We start from the raw sequence: 23439 nt of genomic DNA on the forward strand, positions 1-23439 counted from the left end.
AAGGCCCTGGGTCAGCTTTCTCAGCACCCAGGGACCCTAGCAGCTCTGGTCAGAACCGCCAACCGGGATGTTGAAAGTCCTGTTGGCGGTGCTGCCCAGCTAAGGCAGGCTAATGCTCCGACGCTGTGCCCTGGAAGCGGCCAGCAGCGGGTCCGGCTTCTCGCTGGGGGGGGCCACAGGACTCCGCATACTGCCCCTGCCCCGAGCACTGGCTCCACACTCCCATTGGCCAGTTCCAAGCCAATGGGAGCTGGAGGGGGAGGGACAGTGCCTGCAGGTGAGAACCGCGCAGAGTCACTTGTACGCCTCCGCCTAGGAGCCAGATCTGCTGCTGGCCATTTCCGGGGCGCAGCGTGGTCCACAATGCCAGGACAGGCAGGAAGCCTGCCTCTGCACCTCAGCTGCCCCACTGACCGGGAGTCACCGGAGGTAAGTCTGTGCCCCAACCCCCCACCCCAGCCCCGATCCCCCCCCAAACCTGGAACCCCTTCCTGCACCCCAAACCCCTCATCCCTAGCACCCCCAGTGCCTACACCCCCAGCCCAGAGCCCTGACCCCTCCCACACTCCAACCCCCTGCCCCAGCCCTGAGCCTCCCCAAACCCAGAGCCCCTCTTGCACCCCAAACTTCTCATCCCCGGCCCCACCCCAGAGGCTGCAACCCCATCCCAGAGCCCTGACCCCCAGCCCAGAGCCCCTTCTCACACTCTGAACACCTCATTCACGGCCCCACCCGCAGCCCTCACCCCCGCACCCTAATCCTCTGCCCCAGCTCTGAGCCCCTCCCACACCCCATACTCCTCATCCCCAGCTTCATTGGGTTGTAGCCATCAACAATTTTCTTCAACTGGGTCCCCAGAAAAAAAGTTGGAAAGCCACTGATCTATGTAATCTGCCCAGAGATAAGACTCTATATAAGGACTGTGCGCACAGGGCTGTCTGCCCCAGCGGCAGCCCAGTGCCTATTGTGTCCTAGCCAAGACTACGAGTCAAGAAAAGAAGATCTGTTTACCCATTGTTCCTGATCCCGTCGTGTTGTCGTTCCTGGTCCCATGTGTTGTTCCTGTGTACCTGTCTGGCGTTCCCTGTAGTTTTGTCATGCTCCCAAACCTGTGTGTAGTCCTTGTTCCCTAGGAGCATCAGATATGGTGATGTATTGATCGCCTTGATTTATTTTTATACCTACGTGTGTTATTTTGAGGTCGTTGGCTTCAAGCCAATCTGTGGGGTTAACAGCCAAGCGCTTTTGTTATATGTTTATACTTGTTTGTTGTTGGTCGTGGGGTTCTGTTTAATAAATACCTGTTTGTACTTTATACCTGCCTTCTTAGTAATCTTAAAGTGTTGATCACCCCTGGTGACAGATACGGGAGGACGAATGGGTGTGTGTGTGGGTGTGGGTGTGGGTGTGTGTGTGTGTTGGGGGGAGGGGGAAGTTGTGGTTAAAACCTTAGCTCCTTTTGGTAATACCCTATACTGGGTTAACACCATAATTTCAGCTACAGAAGTGAAACAAACATTAAATGCTTTAAAGATACTGCACAACTGTACATTTTTGAGTGTATTGACATAGTGCTAGGAAACAAGAGCTGCCAATTAATCAAACCTGAGAAATTGTCCTCGACTGAAGTGTCAATAGAGGAGATTTTGGAATAAATTGCTAAATTAAACAGAGTAAGTCCCTAAAACCAAATGGTATTCACACAAGAATTCTGAAAAATCTCAAATATGAAATTGCAGAACTACTAACTATGCTATGTTTCACTTAAATCAGCCTCAGTACCAGATGACTGGAGGATAGCTAATTTAACACTGATTTTTTTAAAAAGGCTCCAGAGGCAATCCTGGCAATCACAGGCCAGTAAGCCTAACTTCGGTATCAGGCAAATTGGTTAAAACTATAATACAGAACAGAATTATCATACACATAGATGAACACCATTTGTTGAGGAAGAGTCAACATAGCTTTTGGAAAGAGAAATCATGCCTCACCAATCTATTAGAATTCTTTAAGGGGGTCAATAACCATGTGGACAAGGATGATCCAGTGGTTATAGCATACATGGACTTTCAGAAAGCCTTTGACCAAGTCCGTCACCAAACTAAGCAGTCCTGGAATAAGAGGGAAGGTCCTCTCCTGGATCAGTAACTGGTTAAAAGACAACAAATAAAGGGTAGGAATAAATGGTCAGTTTTCACAATGGAGAAAGATAAGTAGCGGGGTCTACCCAGGATCTGTATAGGGACCAGTGCTGTTCAACATATTCATAAATGATCTGGAAAAAGGGGTAAACAGTGAGGAGGCAAAGTTTGCAGACAATAACAAATTACTCAAGATAGTTAAGTCCAAAACAGACTATGAAGGGTTACAAAGGGACCTCACAAAACTGGGTTGACTGGGCAACTAAATGGCAGATGAAATTAAAAGTTGATAAATACAAAAGTAATGCACATTGGAAAACGTAATCCCAACTATCCATACAAAATGATGGGTTTTGTAACTAACTAAATTAGTTATCACTCAAGAAAGAGATCTTGGAGTCGTGGATAGTTCTCTGAAAACATCCACTCAATGTGCAGTGGCAGTCAAAAAAAGCTTACAACACTGCGAACCATTAGATAATAAGACAGTAAATATAATAATGCCACGATATAAATCCATGGTATGTACAGATCTGGAAAACTGTGCAGTTCTGGTCACCCCGTCTCAAAAAAGATGTATCAGAATTGGAAAAGGCAAAGAAAAGGGAAAACATGATTAGGGCTATGGAACAGCTTCCAGTCTTTTTAATCTCTCCTCATATGGAACTGGTCAGCTTGGAAAAGAGATGATTAAAGGGAGATATGATAGAGATCCATACAATCATGAATGGTGTAGAAAGTGAATAAGGAAGTGTTATTTACTCCTTGTGACAGGGCGGGACTCACCACCTTGGCACCTCCTGCTGGGAGTTAGCTCTTGGTTACCGGTGTGCCTTCCTCTAGTAGTATCTCACCGCTGTCACTTCTGCTCCACCTCTAAGACCTGCATCACTCCCTGGACCATAGCGTTCTCTTCTGATGTTGGATCATATTAAAGAAGTTCTGTATTAAAATCACAAATGAGTTTGATTCCCCATAGTTTAAATTCCAGGATATCACTAATTAAGAGGTCTCTTGGTCTCTTATTTTTACTGTTTCTCTCCCTCTGTGTGAAACTTGCAGGCTGCAAATTATGTTAGTACATCCTAAAACAGAGTCTGTTCTCAAAGCAATACTTTGTAACAATTACTCACACAGAGAGAGACTCAAAGCGATACTTTGTAACAACAGAAACAGCACACAGAGACTCCCCGCCCTTTTGTTGGATTTATCTCGCTTTGTTAACAATTGTGATTAAAATAGAGATAGAGGATGTATGTGGATGGATGCTTGGTGTGGATAATAACTGAATGATCAGGGAGGTGCCAGCCTAAGAATCCAGTGTCCATCGGCTGAAGAAGGCGTCAAGTGGAAATAACCAGAGGACCCCCGGAGGGCAGACTGGAATCCACCCAACAGCCTCAAGAATGGGAGAACCAAAGAACAAGATAACATCTGGCAGCACGGAGCCGTCAGGAATGTGCCATCTGCTGATTGATTACGCAACAGCATGATGAAGCAATTCCCATAGACTGGCATAAGAAGAAATTCCTATAAAAATGGACTCTAGAAAGTGAGAACTTTGGGGTCTGATTCTGCAAACCAACTTCCAGGAGCATCAGATGAGCATCTGACAAGGCCCTGCTCCCTCCTCATGTCCAGGCCACCTGGCCAGTGGCTTGGCATAAGCAACTCTAAGGCTGGTAACAATGATAACAACCTTGCAGAACCTGTGTGTGTGTGTGTATTAATGAATGTGTGGATAAATATGAAATTGAATGGAATGTTATAGCTATAACTAACTGCTTACTATGATTCTTTCTGTATTCACAATAAATGTGGCATTTTGCCTTTTCTCCTTTAATAAGATCCTGCTGTTTTTTATTTTATTGGTATAACAATGGGTACACCCCTCCGGCTGTGCCCCACTCCACTTTCTCCCCCCATTGGGGGAACTAGCTGTCTCTAGTCCATCCACTTGTCACTATGGCCTACTGCAGCCTTCGGTCTAGCCCCTCACCTCAAGGGATAAACTGCAGTCCAAATACTGGTAACCCCCTCTGCGACAAGTGGGGGGAAAGAAAGCTACCCTGGGCCCCAACCCGAGGACCCTAAAGCCGGAGGCCACGTACAGCCACTCCTCCAACTCCCACCACCTCTATCCCTGGGCCACTTCCCCGTAGCCCTAGCACCTGCCCAGCCCTTTGTATCAGGGACCTCAGTCTGGCAATCCTCAGGCTGAAGCTCCCTATTGCTCCCCTGACCCTGTCCAGCACTGCTCTACCTAAGGTACTCCTCTAAGGCAGCCAGTCCTTCTATCTTGCACTCCAGGGAGAAACTGACTGCTCTGTTGAGCAGCCCTTCTTATAGGACCCTCCCTGCACTGACTGGCTCCAACAAAGCTTCTCCTGATTGGCTCTCTACAAGCCCTCCTCCCATTGGTTGGGTTTTGCACAGCCTCCCTGAGGACTGCTTTAACCCTCCATCTACCTGTGTGGGGCAGCTGCCCCATCAGACCCCTTCACAAGAACCAGGGATCAACCAATGAAATGAACAAGCAGCTGGTTTAAAACAAAAGGAAGTACTTCTTCACGCAACGCACAGTCAACCTGATGAACTCTTTGCCAGGGGATGTTGCGAAGGCCAAAACTATAACTGGGTTCAAAAAAGAATTGGAAAAGTTCATGGTCAAGAACCCTACCCCATTCACTGGATGTCCCTGAGCCACTGACTGCCAGGTGCTGGGATTGACACTCTCTGTTCTATTTATTCCCTCTGAAGCACCCGCCATTGGCCACTGTCAGAGGACAGCATAATGAGCTAGATACACTGTTGGTCTGACCCAGTATGGCCGTTGTTAGGTTCTAATCAATAAAGAGCAGGGGGCAGCTGTTTGAAGATTGTCATATTTGTGGTCACAAATCACAACCCGCTTGCAACAACAATCCCATCCACTGTGTGGTATCAACCTCACCAGCAACACCACCACATCTCGCTGGCAGATTGCTGAAGTCGCAAACCAAACTTGGCAACCAAGAATGGGACCAATCACAAAGTATAAAATCAGGATTACAAAATATGACAATCATCATCAATTAAAAATCCTTTACAAAAAGAGATGATCTATTAAGATAAAGAAAAATACTGAAGAAAGAGAAAATATGCATCAGATATTATTTGTTGTGCAGTAGTACCCAAAGGGGGTAATCAGGTTGTAGACCCCATTGTGCTAGCAGTGGTGAAGTCAAAAGGAGCTGCATACCCACAAATCTTGGCCACTGTATTTTTTTTAATTAGAATTTTTGTCCCTCCTTTGGCCCAGAACCTCAAAGGTGTTTAGGCTCTTAATTTCCAACAGAAACACACTTGCAGTGGAAATTAGGATCCTAAATGTCTTTCAGCATCAGGGCCTTAGTATTTGCTTCACACATGCTCAATTCTGTGCCTATCTTTTTTTCTTTCACTCTCTTCATAATGGAATGGAATAATCTTTAACTTTGAATTGAACTTTTGAAGACATGATGTTCAAGTTAGTTAGACATTAGGCAAAAGGATTATTGCACACTCATCACTATTTAGTAGTGCCTGGGAATATGCAATAAAAAAAGTCATCAGTCCTCTCTTTGATGATTTTGGGTGATTTAAAATTCTGTATTTACTCCATCTCTAGAGCCCTGCATGGATACAAAATTTGTATCCACAGCCAATCTGCAAAAATAATCTGCAGACATAAAGAGGATATCTGCAGATTTGCAGGGCTCTAGATACAAAATTTGTATCTGCATCTGATCCATGATCCACAAAAATGGTCCATGGATATTCACGGATTTGCAGGGCTCTATCCGTCTCATCTTTCCAGTAGACACTGAATGAGGTTAAACTGTTGGGATATTTCTTATGCCAGACATCCAGTATGTTACATAATATGGCTGATTCACTCTTAGGCCTGGTCTACATTTAAAATTTATACCATTCGTTAGGTAGACAAGGCCTAAGACCCAGCTTCTGTTCACTGCAGCAGATAGGAAGGTGGACAGGAAAATGGTTACTGCTCCCAGATTCTCAGGGAGGGTCTGTGCAATGATGTACATTAAGGAAGCCTGGAAATTGCTGTAACTTACACTAGCTGGCATTGGTCCCTACAGGACAATATGTCAGCTAAGCATAATCAGCAACATGCTTCAACCATGCCCCAATGCAATTCCTCCCCACATCTGACATTCCCTATGCTAAGGCCAAATAGAGGGAGTGGCATCTTCCTACATCAATGGATTTCTCAGCTGGACAGATCTGACTGCTTTCTGATTCCTCAGTGCTGCTCAGGCAGCATAAAGGGACTAGACCAGAATAGAAAGTTTCCAATATCTTTGTAAGGGAAATTATTCTTACCCATTTAACTAGTTTCTCAAAGGGAAAACATTTAAAAACCCCTATTTATATGCTGGTTAGGAAGAACAAATGCATTGCAAATTAACTGGTTTTCCTGCCACTATTCTGGGTAATACCTTCCATATTCTTCACCAACCTGAAAACCACAATGATGACTAATTTCCTTTGGGCAGAAAGATGAGCACAGACCAGTCCTGAAGTTACGACAGAAACCTGTCCTAACAGGAGGATTGTCATTACCAGACTTCCAAACACCACAGAGCTAGAGGGCATTCTCTCCTGGAGAACTGTCTTTCAGGAATGCCAGTGGATACACATGGAATGAGGAGTAAGAGGGGTAGAAGAATTAAAGCTGTTACATGAAAAGAACACCCAAAAACGTGCAGAAATTCACTCCACCACATCCCAGCCACGGTTTTGCATTCCATGTAAAGCTCAAGCTAACCTAAGCCCATCCACCATGATATGGCACAATATCTGGTTTTGATTTTCAAATATAATAGGCAGGGGACCAAAATGGAGCTCAAAGGGCTGATTCTCTGCCCCTGATTGTTTTAAGAGGCAAGCATTCTCTCCTTGGAACAGATAAGAAAGAAAGTAAAACAGCCAAATAATTTACCCTTCTCATAGTTACAGATGTTTTGTTACTCAATCCACTGTCACAAATTATGTACCAGAGAGCAGTGTTACCATTTGAGTTCACAGGAGATTTTCAAAAGGGCACATGGCAAGAAGTTACACAGCTAATTGACATTTGCTCCTCTGAATATCTCTCCTGATGCTACTTACACAAACTGAGTTTGGAAACCTTCAGGGAAACTACAGATGGTGTTGTGTTGTGTTGATGAATCCTCTTAGCATGAAGAATCATTTATGCTAGCATGGGAAAGGGAACTAAATGCCCAACTGGAGTCTGAAGTATGGAAAGACATCATTTTTGTGTTACTTGAGATCATGTTCTGTGTTTTTGAATATGCTTGAAATGAACTACTATAATAAGATGGTAACCCTAGTGTAAATGAAAATGTCTATAACGCATCACATGGATAAGAATAGGAGAGTTGGACACCAGCAAGATGGGGGATGAATCTATGAGATATTCTGCTGCATAGCTTGTGGATCTGTCCAGCATTCAACCACCAGTGGCTCTTAAAAACCCATCATATAGCAGAGATTGCAAGACTGGCAATTCCCCTGATGCCTGAAGTTTGTGTGCAGTGTATGCTATGTGGGTAATGTGGCGGAGACAGTAAAACACTGGCTGAACTTTTAATGTCTTCAGAATGCTCTGTAATCTACAGACCGGACAGAACATAAGCAGTCCTTCGTTCTTAGAAAAGATATGTCAAGCTTGGCATGCTGCAGATAAGTATAAACTGTGACAGGCAAATTTAGATAACTTAGCTATGTAAGAGCTATAACAGATATTTGTGAGGTACATAAAAAAAAAAAAAGAGCAACGAGAAACATGACTTCCTCTGAACTGATATAAATGCCAGATGAAAAATCTGTAAGTATCCTAATTACCCAATGTAATGTGCGGAAAGATCATATTTGTGATAATCTTTGGCGAATAAATGACTTGTGGGAAGAGACTCAAATTATTTGTTTCCTGCACAGATCTCAAATACTACTCATCTTTAAAACTCTTCTTGCTTTTTTTCCTACAGGCACTCTGAGGAACACTTCTTAGTTTATGTTTCTGTCAGTTCTGAACTGAATTTAAAAGGGAAAGGAAAGATAAAAATTATACTCAACATTAATTTCTTTCTTTAGAATATTTGTAAAGTACTTTGCGATTTTCTGATTAAATGAGCCATATGTGGGCCATATATGCAGCTCTCTATGTATTATGTGGGCCGCATCCACGCAATGTGTGTACTACCTGTATGTCCCTGAGGATGTCACATGGGCCGTAGCTGTGTGCTGATTGGGCCGCAAGCAGCTCGCAGGCCACGGGTTGAGAACCACTGGCCTAGTGCATGAGGGAACCGTGCAAGCTTTACCATCAGTGTCTGCTCCCCTAAGTACAACCAACTTTTTCCATGGATGGAAGCTACAGGCCCTCCTTTTCCCCAGGGGTGCTGGAACAACTTGTATAGTGGGGTTGCTGAAAGCCATTGAACCAAACTAAACCCTGAATATGATGAAAACAACTTCAAGATAAGGGGCAGAAGCAGCACCTCTAGTTCCACCTCCTATGCTCGTCCTGACTCCTCTGAAACTTAGTCTACATCTGACTCGCTTCACCGATGCAGCTGCACTGCTGTAGCACATCTGTGAAGATACTCTAAGCCAACGGGAGAGCGTTCTCCCATTGGCATAATAAATCCATCTCTGCGAGAGGCAGTAGCTATGTCGGTGGAAGAAGCTCTCCCATCAACATAGCACTGTTCACACCAGTGCTCGGGTTGGTGTAACCTATGTCGCTTGGGGTGGGAGTGGCTTATTCACACCCTTGAGCAACGCAAGTTATACCAAAGTAAGTGGTACTGTAGACCGGGACTGAGATTCTGTCTGTTCCCAAGGGGGATCAGTGGAGAGAGTCAAATCACTTCTTGGAATGCAAGAATAATAACCATAAGTGAATCTTGCACAGGCACGTGGGGAAGGAGGACTCTTTGCAAACTTTCTTCTCCCCCTCTGAGCTTTCATACAAACATCATTCACAATCTGGCCCACTGGGTATAAATTTATTATAAAATAATGCTAACAATATCTTGGCATCACTGCAGTCATCTATCAGGGCTAGTCAGCATTAACCATTTAAGGTATGAAAGTTTTTGCCTGCATAATTTGTTATGACAAATTATTTAAAATTTTCAGTAGTCATTGCAGATCCTGATATTACATACATATACAGCAAGTCTTGTGACCAATTTGTACTGGGGATTGCTGTTTAATCCTCCCAAACTGTCATATTCAGGAAACAAAAGCATAGGATCTTATGAGTGTTTCTGTATTTCTGCTTGCTCAGCAAAGCAGTGTTTATCTATAGAGCAGCTTCCTTACAAAGGACGAACAACAGCTTTAGGCTCAGATTTTCAGTGTGTGCTTAAAGTTAGACTCCTGTTGGGTTTCGGCATAAAAAGTGGCCTGATTTTTAGAGGTGCTGAGCACTTGCAGCTCACACCAACACCACGTGAGAACTACACCAGCTGAATTACTTTACTGGCTTCTCGCTTGGGACCAGACTGCATCAGAGCCATGTTGTGGGGAAAGCCAAATCAAAAACTCCTTATGCCCTTCCCTGATATGACGAGGTGAGCAAGTGTCAGCGCTAACCCAGTTCTGTTTGTAAAGTGCATTGGAATCCTTTAGGGTAAAAGATACTATGGAAATGACAGACATTATGTTATTGATGTTCATGTGAGAGGAATTACGAATAAACATTCTAAGGCAGAGGTGGGCAAACTATGGCCCACGGGCCACATCCAGCCCTTCAGACCTTTTAATCTGGTCCTCTAGCTCCCGTCAGGGAGCAGGGTCAGGGGTTAGCCCTGCTCCAGCGCTCCAGCCAGGGAGCAGGGTCGAGAGCTTGCCACTCAGCTCCCAGAAGCAGCGACATGTCCCCCCTCCAGCTCTATTTGTAGGGGCAGACAGGGGGCTCTCTGCACACCGCTCCTCCCCCCCCCAAGCACCACTCCCTGCAGCTCCCATTGGCCAGGAACTGCAGCCAATAGGAGCTGCAGGAGTGGTGCCCACAGATGGAGCAGCGCACAGAGCCACATGGCCAGCGCCACACCTCTGTGTAGGAGCTGTAGACAGGCATGCTGCTGCTTCTGGGAGCTGCGGTGGTGGCGCCTGCAGATGGGGCATCATGCAGAGCCACATGGCCGCGCCTCCACATGGAGCCGGTGGAGGGAAATGCCACTGCTGCTGGGAGCTAAGCACTGCTCGGAGCCTGCCAGCCAGGTTAGCTGAACTTCTTAACCCTTTACAGGTAACAGGATGTTGCCTCTGGCCAGGAGGGATTTTATAGCACTGTATACAGAAAGGTGGTTACTCTTCCCTTTATATTTATGACAAAGGCCAATGGCATTTTGGGCTGTATAAGTAGGGGCATTGCCAGCAGATCGAGGGACGTGATCGTTCCCCTCTATTCGACATTCGGCCTCCTCTGGAGTACTGTGTCCAGTTTTGGGCCCCACACTACAAGAAGGATGTGGAAAAATTGGAAAGTGTCCAGCGGAGGGTAACAAAAATTATTAGGGGACTGGAATACATGACTTATGAGGAGAGGTTGAGGGAACTGGGATTGTTTAGTAAGAATGAGGGGGGATTTGATAGCTGCTTTCAACTACCTGAAAGGGGGTTCCAAAGAGGATGGATCTAGACTGTTCTCAGTGGTAGCAGATGTCAGAACAAGGAGTAATGGTCTCAAGTTGCAGTGCGGGAGGTTTAGGTTGGATATTAGGAAAAACTTTTTCAGTAGGAGGGTGGTGAAGCATTGGGATGGGTTACCTACGGAGGTGGTAGAATCTCCTTCCTTTGAAGTTTTTAAGGTCAGGCTTGACAAAGCCCTGGCTGGGATGATTTTGTTGGGGATTGGTCCTGCTTTGAGTAGGGGGTTGGACTAGATGACCTCCTGAGTCCCTTCTAACCCTGGTATTCTATGATTCTAAACTGTAGTTCATGATGAAATTGTCAAACGGCAAATAAAAGCAAATGGCTTTCAGCTTTCCCTTAAGATATGTTCTCTATATGCATTTTGTGTAAAAAGAAATTTCAACACCGATGACATATGTGTTCCTTACTTAATCATAAGACTTCCTGGTCAAGTCAGTAATAGATTTGCTTTTGTCAGTGAAGAACTTTCTTCATCACCCTGCTCTGCAGCTCTCGACATTCAGAATTTTCTTCCTGTAAGACAGAAAGAAAAAGAGAACAACAGAACTGTGAGTTTCAGTGTATTTGTTTTTCACTACATAGGAAACAGCTGCTGTAACCTGACATATTGCAAGTACGTTAACGTAATGCCTAAGAGGTATTAGTTTTTGACAGTGTCCCTTAAAGAGGGAGCTGGGTCAATTGACTCATGCCTGGTCAACTGAACCCCAGTTGGGGAGGGATAGCATGATATTTACAAGAGGTGGTTTTTACCATCCTCAGAAAAACTAGTTAATCCCAGGTTAAGACATTTTCTATTTTAAAAACTGTTTTATTAATGCACGCCACATTACACTTAGTTTTAGTTACATATTTAAATTATGGTTACATAAGGCAGGAGATTTGTACATTAATTTGGGTTGTACAAATAAAAAGTAAAACTGAGGTAGGCATAATACTAATACATAATACTGAACATCAAAATGTCTGTCTACATTTTGGTTTGGTATTTTCTCAAGGAAGTTATATATGTCATGACAGGTTTCAGTTTTCAATATAATATAAATAAAAGTTGAAACCATTTGATTATATGAAAACAACAACAAGGCAGAGTTGTAGGCTTGAAGCGCTGACCAATCAGAAGCGTGCAGAGTTGCAGACTACAGTCCAGGTCCATTTGGCCATGCAACTTTCTGTACCAAAATACCAACTTGGATGTTGTGGATAGACTCAGCCTATTCCTCAGTTTTGAATGGATTGATCCAAAGTTTGAAGAGATTTGTTCTATGCTTGCTAAATTTACTGGACACTGATGCAATTATTTTTCCCAGTTTCCTGGTTTAAAACGGGTGTCCTAAACTATTTTTTCTTGAGACATTGCCAACCCTGCAGTTGGGCTATAAGAGAAGGGAAGCCTGGGTGACTCAGGCCAGAGAATCAGTCAGGAAAGGGTCAAAGAGAGTGGACATGGCCCAGGGAATAGGAGACAGGTCAGAAGCAAGAAGTTCCTGATTGCCAAAGTCCCCTAGGAAGGGGGCCTGCTGAGAGAGATCCAGTGAGTCAGAGCCCAGGAGCTGCAAGAAATCATGACCAGCAGGAAGTCCCCTGGGAAAGAGTGGCAATGAGAACTAGAGGTCTAATTCTAATTCCTGAGCTGCACTCAAATCTAACCCAACCGGAGCACAGTTAACCTGTCCTGACCTAAGCATGTTGAGTCACTTCAGACCCAACCCAAACCCAACACTTACCCCTGAACCTGTGACAGTGCTGCTTCCTCATCCTTGGGGCTTGGCCTGTCAAGGACTTCCCATGCTCCATGCCCCATGGGCCATCTCTGGCTGCCTCCCTCTCCGGGAGGTCAGCGCAGCGGCAGCTACATGAGCTGTTCCTGCCGGCCGCCCCTCCGCATTGTGTGTGCTGCAGAGTGAGAGGCGATGTGACTCACTAGCACACTCACTTCGCAGTGTACTCATAGCACCAAGGTAGTGGTAGCAGGAGCGGGACACACAGCTGCCCCTATGATGATGCCAGAGCAGGAGGTGGTGATCAGAGCTGAGTCTGCGTTGTTGTCAGACCTGATCCAAACCCAACACTAATAGTCGGGTCCTGTTGGGTTGCAAGGTTCCAGTGGGAACATGCTGGAGGAAAAGGGGCCTTCAGGGAGAAAGCCCTGGATGCCAGGTCTTCAGTGACCAGAGCACAGAACATTCCTGCAGGAAGCCATGAAGAACAAAGGACTGAGGGGTAAAGAGGAAATCCCCTGGGAGCTGTAGTGTAGGTTGGACTGAGGAATTGGCTTTGGTAACTTTGCCAATCTAGGGAAAAGAGAACTTCCTGGAAAGAGACTCTAGGTGTGGCAGTGAGTCCTTTGTGAGCGAGGAAGAAGGACAACTTGTTATAGATAGGTTTTTGGACCAACATTTATTATATGTGTACATCTTTTATACGTGGAACTAACCGAACAGATACCTTGTAACAATTACCCATCTTCTCTGCTTTAATGTAGACGGATGGGAGAACAAAGAAGGAATGCTATAAACCATTTAGATAATAAATTCGCACCACTGCCGTTTCTATGCTGCATTAGAGAGAGTGGTGCTCTTTTAAGTACATCACCCATTGTTCCACTAGAATGCTGGCACTTTGTTAAGGACATACCAACTACAGATGCGGGCACTGAAGTTGGATTTTGCCCCATTTAACCAACACATTAGGCATGACTTAAACTTGAGGTGCTTCATCGCCACTGTCTGGTATGTTTTCAGACAATTATAAATCCCTTTGCAAGGAGAAAAGATCTTTTAAATTGATCACTGATGTAAGAATTACCAAAGCTCAGGAGGAATTTCCTGCAATTGTAAAAGACTGGCTACCCGGCAATGGAACTGGCTCCAGTCCCCATTGAAGACAATAGAAAAACTCTCATTAACTTTGTGAGCAAGACTACATTTTTTAAGGTCTTGTCTGCTCAGCATGAACACTAATGATCATTTGGTACATTTCATAAGAGATTGGCAGGGGTTGCCCAAGTATCCTCGGCTAACATTTCAACTCCCTTGCACTGTTGTGCATTTAAGTGCTGCTGTTGCACACCAAGAATTTGTGAAGCACTTTGGAATCTACAACATCATTACTGAGGTAAAACTTGCACTGAAATTAAAACGAGTAAACACTTATAATCTTTGACTTAGTATTAACAGGAAGGGAGATGGACATAGATATAGTCCTACCAATTACAATATTACAAGTTTTAGACTAGCAACTATTCCTGAAAAATGTGAGTGAGACTTTATACAGAATGACTTGGACTGACTATAGTAATTTATATTTAATGATAAAAATTAGAATCTTAAAGGGAAAAGGCTCACAAAAATGGAAACAACAGTTATTTAGATAGTTCAGAACCTCAGAGTTTGGTTAAAATGACGAACAAAGATTCAGAAACAGAGAGCTTTTTCAGCCTGTGGTGGCTCAAGGAGAAAAGCTGGACATTTTGGCTCTGATCTGGAATAGATCCTTTGATACTACCACTACATGTACTAAATAACTACTGAGGCCAAATCTCCACAGAAAGATGGAGGGGGAATACACAAGCAATGAACTATCAGAAGTCTGGAAAACAGAATTTACAAAACAGCGTCCAATCATACCTGTTGTAAGTACTTGTTGAATAGTCTTTGTCTATTATCATGCCTTCTAAATAAAATCTCTATGCAAGCAGAGGGAAGCCAGGATGATGGATCTGGCGAGTGGAAGCATGGAGAGATTGAGAAACATTTTCATGATATGTTCCATCATTTTACTCCAACCCTGAGGAGGCCTTTCTGTGGGGCACCAGATCTGTGTGCAGAGAACAGGTTTGGATTTTCCCCTCTCCCCAGACCTTCTGGGACAAAGTCTACAGCAACATGCATGGACAGTATGAAACTCCACCACCAAAGCCAGGTGGCAGTTAAAGTCAGGGGAGCTGCTGACATCATGGCTCCATCAGGAGCCACTCCATCCAGCAGTTGCAGGGAATTAGGGGCAGGAAGGAGCTGAGCAGCACTGTGATTGTGAGAGGCCTTGGATGGATTCCCAAGACTATAGTGGATCTTGTGAGCTCACAGGGGTAGGCAGTGGCACCTTGGCTTTTTCACAGGCGGAGAGGAAAGGGAAGGGACAGATTGCCCCACTTAATGGCAGAAATTATTTAGGCTGAAATTTGCAGTTTCCCTTCTATATAGGAGCAATCCATCTAGGGGAGATTGAGCCCCAAAGCAGCAGCAGATATTTTTGTATTTGTTTATATTTGCAAATGCTAGTCATCACTGTATTACCAATTGGGCTCATCAATATAATAATTTGTACAGCTTAATAAAATGCTAAGGAACTACACAGTAATTAGGGCCGTCGATTAATCGCAGTTAACTCAAAAAAATTAATTGCGATTAAAAAAATGAATCATAATTAATCGCACTGTTAAACAATAGAATACCAATTGAAATTTAGTAAATATTTTTGGATATTTTTCTTCATTTTCAAATATATCGATTTCAATTACAACACAGAATACAAAGTGTACAGTGCTCACTTTATATTATTTTTGATTACAAATATTTGCATTGTAAAAATGATAAACAAAAGAAATAGAATTTTTCAATTCACCTCATACAAATACTGTAGTGCAATCTCTTTATCATGAAAGTGCAACTTACAAATGTAGGGTTTTTTGTTACATAACTACCCTCAAGCAAAACAATGTAAAACTTTAGCACCCGCAAGTCCACTCAGTCCTACTTTTTGTTCAGCCAATCGCTAAGAGAAACAAGTTTGTTTACTTTTACAGGGATAATGCTGCCCTTTTTTTGTTTACAATGTCACCTGAAAGTGAGAACAGGCATTCACATGGCACGGTTGTAGCTGATGTCGCAAGACATTTATGTGCCAGATACGCTAAAGATTCACATACCTCTTCATGCTTTGGCCATCGTCCAGAGGACATAATTCCATGCTGATGATGCTCGTTAAAAAAGAATATATTAATTAAATTAATGACTGAACTCCTTGGGGGAAGAATTGTATGTCTCCTGCCCTGTTTTACCTACATTCTACCATATATTTCATGTTATAGCAGTCTCAAATGATGAGCCAGCACATGTTGTTCATTTTAAGAACACTTTCACTGCAAATTTGACAAAATGCAAAGAAGATATCAATGTGACATTTCTAAAGATAGCTACAGCACTCGACCCAAAATTTAAGAATCTGAAGTATCTTCCAAAATCTGAAAGGGACGAGGTGTGGAGCATGCTTTCAAAAGTCTTAAAAAAGCAACACTCCGATGTGGAAACTACAGAACCCAAACCACCATTAAGAAAATCAACCTTTTGCTGGTGGTATCTGATTCATGTTCATTTTCATCATCTTGTGTCGGTCCGCACTGCTTTGGATCGTTATCAAGCAGAACCCATCATTAGCATGGACGTATGTCCTTTGGAATAGTGATTGAAGCATCAAGGGACATATGAATCTTAGCATATCTGGCATGTAAATATCTTGCAATGCGGGCTACAACAGTGCCACACAGACGCCTGTTCTCACTTTCAAGTGACATTGTAAACAAGCAGCGGGCAGCATTATCTTCTGTAAATGTAAACAGACTTGTTTGTCTGAGTGATTAGCTGAACAAGGTCTTGTAGGCTCTAAAGTATTACATTGTTTTATTTTTGAATACAGGTTTTTATTGTACGTAATTCTACATTTGTAAGTTCAATTTTCATGATAAAGAGATTGCACTACAGTACTTGTATTAGGTGAACAGAAAAATACTATTTATTTTGTTTTTTACAGTGCAAATATTTGTAATCAAAATAAATATACACTGAACACTTTGTATTCTGTGTTGTAATTGAAATCAATATATTTGAAAATGTAGAAAACATCCACAAATATTTCAATAAATGGTATTCTATTATTAACAGCGTCATTAATCGCAATTTATTTTTTTAATCGCTTGACAGCCCTAACAGTAATTAAAGATTACCTTGTAAATCCACATAGTGACCACAAGAATAGTTAACCCATGATCTGAATTTTTAAAAATATGGTTATAATGTACTTGTCTGGACAGCCATAGAAACAAAATGATTGCATACAAAATTAGAATCCGTTTTAGATGCATGTGTTTAGTACTTGCCACATAATAATCTGAGTCAGGTACCAGTCCAGAGCTCTATCCCGCCAGAAATATACGCAGGGAAGCAGATTCATCCCCGTGTAATTCCACTGGCTCACATTCCACCCTCAATTATCTCCATACAATCCTATCAATTTCTTTGGGATTACAAAGCTATATTTGCAACTGAATTTGGCCTAGTCCATATACACAATCAGATAAATTTTGGCCTCTGATATGCTCATGCAATTTCCATTAAATTCAATAGGAGTTGCACCCAGACATTTGAGGCAGAATTTGAGCTCAATTCTAATCCCATTTAAATAAAGGAGCATTTTGCACTGAATTTAATGGAATCTCAATGAAGCCCTTATCCTATAACTTATGGATGAAAAATTCAGCTTTTTTTTTTCCCCAAGTAAAGATGGTTGTGGAGAGTCTCCTATTTAATGGCTTTAGCTTCCAATCCTTGTTCCACAACTGACAAATATAATATTTCTCTTGTAGGTTTTTCAAGCTGCCGCTGCAATTGCAATGTTTGTACTTGGGTGTTTTGGTGAAGCAGGAACTGGAGCACCATGGTGGTGTGCAATTATGGTAAAACAACAACAACATTACATAAAAACTAAGAATCCTTAATTGTTTGTTTCATTATTTAGCAATGAAAGAAATTAGCTCAGAAGGACCAAATCCTCAGCTACTGTAAATCAGTTGAAGCTAATGAAGCTACCTGATTTACAGTAGCTGAGAATCTGGCTCCAAAACGTATAGCAATAAAAGTAATCTTTGCACATTTTCTGTTGTCTTGTTTTTCACAGTTCCTTATATCTGGATTGTCCCTACTTATACCGGTGAAAAAACACTCAGTTCCTTGGGTGAGTGTAATGATCACAGTACCAGCGGAATCCAGGGCTTTTTCAGCAAAGGATAAAAAGAAAGCCTGAAAATAATGAATGTGAAATTCTAAATAGATTTTTGTGGGAGGGAGACTCTCTTCACATCTATGTGTTTCTAAATGTCGCTTCAGTGTGATGAAACAAAACAATGTGTTTAAATGTTTATAAGACCATCTATGAACAAACCGAGTAGAAAACTATTCAAATCAAATTGAAGAAACAACCATTCTAATGCCCTATCCTGCAAAGACTTATACATATGCTTAATTTTACATACTGAGTACTTGCAGTTACAAAGTTAAGCAAGTGCCATGGCCTTTGCAGGATCAGTGCTTATATTTACAACCCATCAGAATCCAAGGATGTAGCGCAAGGACAAATTCTATGGCTCTCAGGTAAAACACGCTACTGATGACAAAGATGAGTTCTTAGAGATCAAGGAAAACTCTGCCAAAACAAATGAACACTACAGGCAGCCAGTCATGGTTTCTGTGAACCTTCCCTAGAAGAAAGGTAATACAACCAAGGACCCGTGATAAAAAAAGAAAAAACTTGTTCATTGTCTGGTCCACACTGAACCTAGGACCTGATCCAATGTCCACTGAAGTCAATACTTAAAGAATACTTTAGATCAGGCATTAAGGGCGTACTCAGCCCAGCCAAGTATAGGAAAATGTGAGGTACCAGCTTAAGTTCATAAAACATTTTATAGTCTTAGAATTTCAGACCATTATTAACGCTGCTTTCCAATCAGTTTGTGGAACACTTTGAATAAGTGGCTACACAAATACCTGTTATTAATTAAGGGAATAAGGGCTACTTGGTTCTATTTCAGATGCTCTCTGGGGCATATCACTTAATTGTTCTCTGCCTCAATTTATCCATCAGTAAAATGGATATAATAATACCTGCCTCACAGGGCATTATGTGGCTTAGTTAATTAATGCTGATAATGCACTTTGAGATCCTCAAATGAAAAACACTAAATAGTCTATAGGAAAAATGTGCCTTTGTCACTGTAATATTGAGCATAATAACAGCAGTGACTGGAACAATTTATTATTCTCTGGAGTTTGCTTTGATTAGATTGCCTTAGAGCCCCTTTCCTCATGACACCAGTGATGTAAGTTCCTTTTATTTTACTTTAATATTTTATTAACTGTATTTTTCCTTTCACATTTTATTAAACATCTTTGCATAAGTAAAAATATTTATTTAGAAACCACTGACAATCAATTAATGCCTATGGAGTTATTCACATACTTAAAGTTAAGCATGTGCTTAACTGCGTTACTGGTTTGGACAGAGCGCTCAGAACCTTGCAAGACTGAATCTTTGATTTCTCTGAGATTGGGGGTTGGAGGGAAGGATGCTAATTAATTAACAGGTCTTGCAAGGCTCACACCTGCCCACTAGGAACTGGATTGAAACTAACAACTCATTTCACCCAGGCCACCAGAAAATTTTAAATTATTTCCATGGCAAGCATTGATCCACTACCATTTTGCCTAGATGTTATGTTATCCCGAGGGCTGTCATAATTCTACATCCTGTGTAATTTTGATGAATTTTATTAGTCTAACCTGGCCCTGTGGAGGACAGTGCTTTCAGCATTTATATGTCATCCTCAAAGCATCTCTGTCTCTGTCCCTGTTTTAGAAAAGCATCAGTATATGATTCTGTAGGGTCCTGTGCCCATCAGCGTATACAATTAAACAAGGATAAAGAGATGTTTATACAGCATTAAAAATTGTTTTCCATTTTGGTTCTAGCCTGAAAGATTGGCACGAGCCTACAGAGTGGACTCAGCAGAACTTAGATTAGCAGCCTTTGAGCTAGGAGTCTCTGGATTTTGTGCCTGCTGCAGCGAGCAAGGCGTGTACTTGGTGCGGTTCACCCCAATCCCAGACACCTGCCCCTTTTGCAGCATGGGGAAAACCCTGGCACATGTATACCTGGAGTGTGCCAGGCTGCAGCCTCTATTCCGGCTCCTTACAAATATTTTGTTAAGATTTTGGTTGAACTTTTCCCCTCACCTCCTTATCTATGCATTCCCTATCCGTGGCCCCACTAAGTCACGGGACCTCCTGGTCAACCTCCTCCTGGCCCTTGCTAAAGTGGCCATCTATAAAACCAGAGTGAGGAGGTTCGCCGACGGGAGTCTTCTGTGACTGTGGGGCCTATTTCCGATCCTCGGTCTGTTCACGCCTCCAGGCAGAGTTCCTCTGGGCGGGGTCCACTGACTCCCTTGACACCATCGAGGAACAGTGGGCGCTGTCCGGGGTTCTCTGCTCCGTGTCCCTGTCCGGTTCCCTTCGTTTGACCCTTTGCCTGCACTCCCGTCCCTGTTGTTCATTAGTTGTCCCCTGTAATTATTTGGTTTTCCAGGTCCTGTGGACCCCCCTCTTAGGCGGCGGGGAGGGGAATCCTTTAACAGTGGATCCCAATAAGGCAGCAAGCAAGGAAGACATTAAGGCCGTAGCTCTCATTATCAAAAATATCATCTTTTTCAACAGGCTGCTGCCATTGAATTTGTTTTATGGGGATTGTGTGCCAGTGTCAGCATTATTTACCACGTAAGGGCCATAATCAAAACTCGTATTTAAATACATATATGTTGGCACATGCATGCATATTTAGCTTGATCTTACTTCCACTGACGTCAATGACAGAACTCCCAATGACTTTAATGGGAGCAGGAATGGGACCCTTTACCATGGTCTCTCTTCTGTCCTCACTTATACCCATGCACTTCTCTTGATATTGTAAACCACTAAGTGCAGAATCTGACCCCTACATATTTTAGGCCAGATCCTCAATTGAAGTCAATGGAGCTATGACAATTAATACCAATTGAGGAGCTGGCCCTTATATATATATATATATATATATATATATAAAGACATTTAAAATTAGCAAAATGTTGGTACTTTTTTCTCATTACTTAAGGATGAAATTCATCATAATGAAGAGGACCTGCACAAAGCCCAATCCACCACTTGAGTCCCATTCAATCCCAGCACTAAACATGGCAGCAAAACTAATGCAAATTCGCAGATCTCCATCTGGTGAGCATCAGCCTAGCTAGTACATCGCTTTTAGCTATTATCATTATATCAGCTGCTTATCCATGACACCTGATTCTATGTACAAATAAATATAATGAAAAGTTGATATTGTTTCTAGTCTAAATTCTTCCAGCTATCTTTACTGTAATTGCCCCACCTCAGAATGTTTGTCCTGCTTATATTGGTGCCTTAATCAAACTGACCGCAGAGAGCTGGTGCGCTCTCTGACTGAAAGAGAGGGGATGGAACATACTTACTAACCACTCACTCAAGTCCCTCAGTTTAGGCCTATTATATGGGTGTGAATAAAACTCACAAGAGACCTCTCCCCTGAGCTAACAAACTATATACCTCAGGGCACATTAAAGGTTTTCCCCCCCTTACCTGTCCATCCAATGCTTGTGGTCTACCCTGAAATCACTTTATGACGATCTGAAGTTGGGCTCCCAAGAACTATTTCTGCAAGATCATGATTCCAGGTGTTGGCTTTGCAGTAGAATGGTCACTGTAGTCTCTTCATTGCCAACAAACCTAAACATTCTGTAAGTCTCCAAGTTAAGCATGATCACAGAGATTATGTCTCCAGGATATGCAACAAGCTAGATTATTTTGTTAAAAGTTAAATTTGCTTCTAAATCCTTTGAATATACCATGGTAGACGTAACTGGATAATAAATGAATACCCACAGCTACAATGGTGATCATTCACTGGATGCACGTGGAAAAACAGATCTTTGGCCCCAAAGACTTCAAACTGTGCCCAATAGAGCCTAAAATCATGTGGAGTGAAATGTACACCGCCTTTTCAAAAATATTTACATTCATGAAGTTGTTACCGTGCCTGCTAGGACAAGCAGGACTTCCTTTATCAAGTGCAGTGACTGAGGCCAGGTCTACACTAAAAATTTATATCAGTATAATTATGTCGCTTGGGTGTGAAAAATCCACATTCCCGAGCAATGCAGTTAACTGACCTAATGCCCAATCTAGACAATGCTACGTTGACAGGAGGGCTTCTCCCATCAACACAGGTACCAGCTCTTGTGGAGGTGGATTAATTACGCTGATGGGAAAAGCTCTCCCATCAGTGTAGTAGTATCTTCACTGATACACTACAGCAGCGCCAGTGCAGTGTCAAGGTCAAGATCACATACATGATATAAGAACTGATGTAAGAAACAAATATTTGCCTATACATGTTTTCTCAGAAGCATGTTATTCTTATACAAATTTGGCACTGTGTGGTGTTTTATTAACAATTATCAATGAACAGCTCCCCTCACCTAGCACACGTATTTAATACCATCTTAAATTATTAAAACTGCAATGACTTTAAAACGGTACCTCATCTTTCTCTACTTACATTTGTTTAGTTTTTGCATTTCACTGATTTACAATCACTCCCCCAAATCCAAGAACTTTGGGATGTGGGAATGGTTGTGATCTAGATCCAATCTTCATGGCTCCAGCCTATATCTTATCCTCCGTGTGATGCAATGGACAGGCCATGGCTGGGGCTTGGAATCAGGAAACCTAGAGGCAGATTCATCCCTGCACTGGTGTAGACACTGGTACAGGGAGAGAAGACAGATGGTTATTCAAAAGCTGGGGGTAGTAGGGGAGGATTTCAAGCTTCAGCACACACTCGGGACCTTTCAGGAATGAAAAAGTAATGGGATGCAGGTCTGCCCTAGCCTGTGTCCATGCCCTCCCCTGCCACCAACATGTCCCCTTGCCTCCAGCAGACCTGCTGCACTCAGACTGCTATAGAGGTGGCAAAGTTCTGTGCCTGGGCTTGGCCTGAGCCTTCTCCATTTGGGACCCTGCTTTCTATTCTTGGCTTCACCATGGACTTGCTTCTGACCTGGGGCAAGTCACTTCACTGCTCTTTGCCTCAGTTTCCTCCTATGTCACATGAGGATAATGATACTTGTGTCCCTCTGTAAGATGCTGGGAGACAGTGGATGAAAAGTGCTATAAAAGAGCTAAGTGTTATTAGTTACTATGAACTCTGCTGGGGTCGCTTGCCTTTATAGCTTTTAAAATATAAAGCAGACCAAAGAATATAAAAGAAAATGAGAGGGGCACGGGCAGAATGAGCAGGTAACCATTATCTCCAACTTGATCCTGAGGGATAGGGGTAGGTGGCTCCTGAGAGGTGCTGGAACAATTTGTATAGAGGGGGTGCTGAGAGCCCTCGAACCAAACTGTAAACCCCTCTATATGATGGAAACCACCTCACGCCAGGGGGTGCAGCGGCACCCCTAGTTCCAGCACCTATGGCTCCTGGTTTGCTGGGGCGCACCTGCAGAGCTGGGATGGCAGGGGCACGGCCTCGGCCTGGGCTGCGTGGCTTTTTCTGTAGGGGCAGGTGTCAGAGTAGCAGCCGTGTTAGTCTGTATTCGCAAAAAGAAAAGCAGGACTCGGGGCACCTTAGAGACTAACGCATTTATTTGAGCAGAAGCTTTCGTGAGCTACAG

At 43.0% G+C, this 23439-nt stretch overlaps 1 long non-coding RNA gene across 1 annotated transcript; it reads right to left on the bottom strand.

The window, feature by feature from the left end:
* Positions 1-811: 811 nt before the first annotated feature.
* On the bottom strand, positions 812-23428 carry LOC122458900. The gene is made up of 6 exons (XR_006279217.1): positions 21344-23428; positions 19475-19541; positions 11267-11372; positions 2904-3083; positions 1992-2148; positions 812-1129 (listed from the first exon to the last, which is right to left on the bottom strand). It is a non-coding gene; the product is annotated as an uncharacterized LOC122458900 (long non-coding RNA).
* Positions 23429-23439: the final 11 nt, after the last annotated feature.

The sequence above is a fragment of the Dermochelys coriacea genome, chromosome 2 (genome assembly GCF_009764565.3).
Source record: "Dermochelys coriacea isolate rDerCor1 chromosome 2, rDerCor1.pri.v4, whole genome shotgun sequence".
Classification (NCBI taxonomy): Eukaryota; Metazoa; Chordata; order Testudines; family Dermochelyidae; genus Dermochelys; species Dermochelys coriacea.